The 1750-nt window shown below is 43.4% G+C and overlaps 1 protein-coding gene and 1 pseudogene across 3 annotated transcripts in view; one reads left to right on the top strand and one right to left on the bottom strand.

The window, feature by feature from the left end:
• The window catches only part of LOC111816488, a 17424-nt pseudogene extending 16178 nt beyond the window's left edge, over positions 1–1246 (top strand).
• Unk (unkempt family zinc finger) overlaps positions 1–1750 on the bottom strand; it is a 52000-nt gene that overhangs the window by 44083 nt on the left and 6167 nt on the right. The gene's annotated exons all lie outside the window — the stretch shown is intronic.

Below are 1750 nucleotides of genomic sequence, written 5' to 3'. Positions count from 1 at the left end.
GCAAGGGTCTGAGTTCAAAAAAAAAGAGACAAAGCCATCCTGGGCTGCATAGTGAGTTTAAGACCAACCTGCACTACAATGTGAAAATGGAGAGGGAGGGAGGGAGGGAGGGAGGGAGGGAGAGAGAGAGAGAGGGAGAGGGAGAGAGAGAGAGAAACAGACAGACAGACAGACACTGAGAGAACAATTACTCTTCAAATTGTGTTATAAGGGCTAGCCAGATAGCTCAGTGGATCCGGCGTTCAATCCCCAACATGCCCTGCACACTGAGACAGTGATTGAGACTGGGTGTGGGTGCCTGTAATCCCAGCACTTGGGAGGCTGAAAACAGAAGAATCACTATGAGTCTGATCTGTGTAGTAAGACCCTGTAGACCCTGTACTAAATACATTAAAAAGGGCCAGGGAGATGGCTCAGTGGAATAAGTGCTTCCCTGGCAAGCGCAAGGGCCTGAGTTCAATCCCCAATTTTGCAAAAAAAAAAAAAAAAAAACAATTAATTAATTAAGAAAAAAAAAGGGGGTCCAATATGGTGCAGCCAGTGGCAGTGTGAACTGTGAGGAGTTCGCCGAGTTCCAGGAATTACTCAACGTGATGAGGACAATTGATAACAGAATAGTACATGAATTAAATACTATGGTTCCAACAGCTTCCTTTACAGGAAAAACTGATGCCAGCCAAACCCGTAAACTGTATGAGTCTTTGAAGGCAGCTCATGCCAGTAGGGACAGAGTCATAAAAAATTGTATAGGGGCCGGGGAGATGGCTCAGTAGAAAAAGCGCTTCCCTGGCAAGTGCCAAGGGCCTGAGTTCAATCCACAGTTCCGCAAAAAAAAAAAAAAAAAAAATTAAATTAAAAGAAAAAATTGTATAGCCCAGACCTCAGCAGTAGTAAAAAAACTTCCGAGAAGAGAGAGAAAAGAATTTGGATGATTTAATGTTTCTGTTTAAAAATTTTATTTATTTGTGTGTGGCCAGCTCAGCCCACCAGGGGGCGGGGCTGGCTGGCATGTGGTGCTGGGGGATTGAACCACAGTCCCTATGCTTTGCTAAGCTTGTTCTAAGTAGGTGCTTTAGACCACTGAGCCATCTCACTAGCCCCTGATTTAATGTTATTAAAGCAACTTTAGAAAAGAGCAGACGAAGTTGAAATGGATGCAGTCACAATTGAAGGTTGAAAAAGTGGTAAATGGAGGGTGTTTAATGAACGCTGCCAAATTCACTTTAAGTCTCCAAAGACGGAGTAAAGAAATTGTTTTAAAGGACTGGCTCATCTCCCCAGAGCTGAGCATGACAGAGCCAGCAGAATGGGCTTCCCAGAATATCTGAGCCAATAGTCCAAGGCCTCGTGTTGATCTCGGCCCCATTTAGCCAGAACCTCATGTCTAAGTAATTCTGATAATTATGAAATAATCAAACTGATATTTTATACTTATCGTGTAAAAAAATTTTATAACTACTAAAGTAATTTTTGGTTTTTTTTTTTAAGAGTTGGGGAATGAACTCGGCCCTTGCGCTTGCCAGGCAAGCGCTTATTCTACTGAGCCACCTCCCCGGCCCTAAAGTAGTTTCCTGACCAAAAAAAAAGAAAAGAAAAAGAGGGTTGGGGAGATAGCTTGGTATAAGTGCTTTCCTGACAAGTGCAAGGGCCAGAGTTCAATCCCCGGTTCCACCAGAAAAATAAATTAAAAAAGAGAGAAGGGAGGGTAGCACTTGCCTGGAAAGCACAAGGTCCTGAGTTCCATCCCTCG

Source organism: Octodon degus, unplaced genomic scaffold, assembly GCF_000260255.1.
Source record: "Octodon degus isolate 3935 unplaced genomic scaffold, OctDeg1.0 scaffold00033, whole genome shotgun sequence".
Classification (NCBI taxonomy): Eukaryota; Metazoa; Chordata; class Mammalia; order Rodentia; family Octodontidae; genus Octodon; species Octodon degus.
Note: the sequence above shows the minus strand (reverse complement) of the source record. Positions and strands in the feature narration are given on the sequence as shown.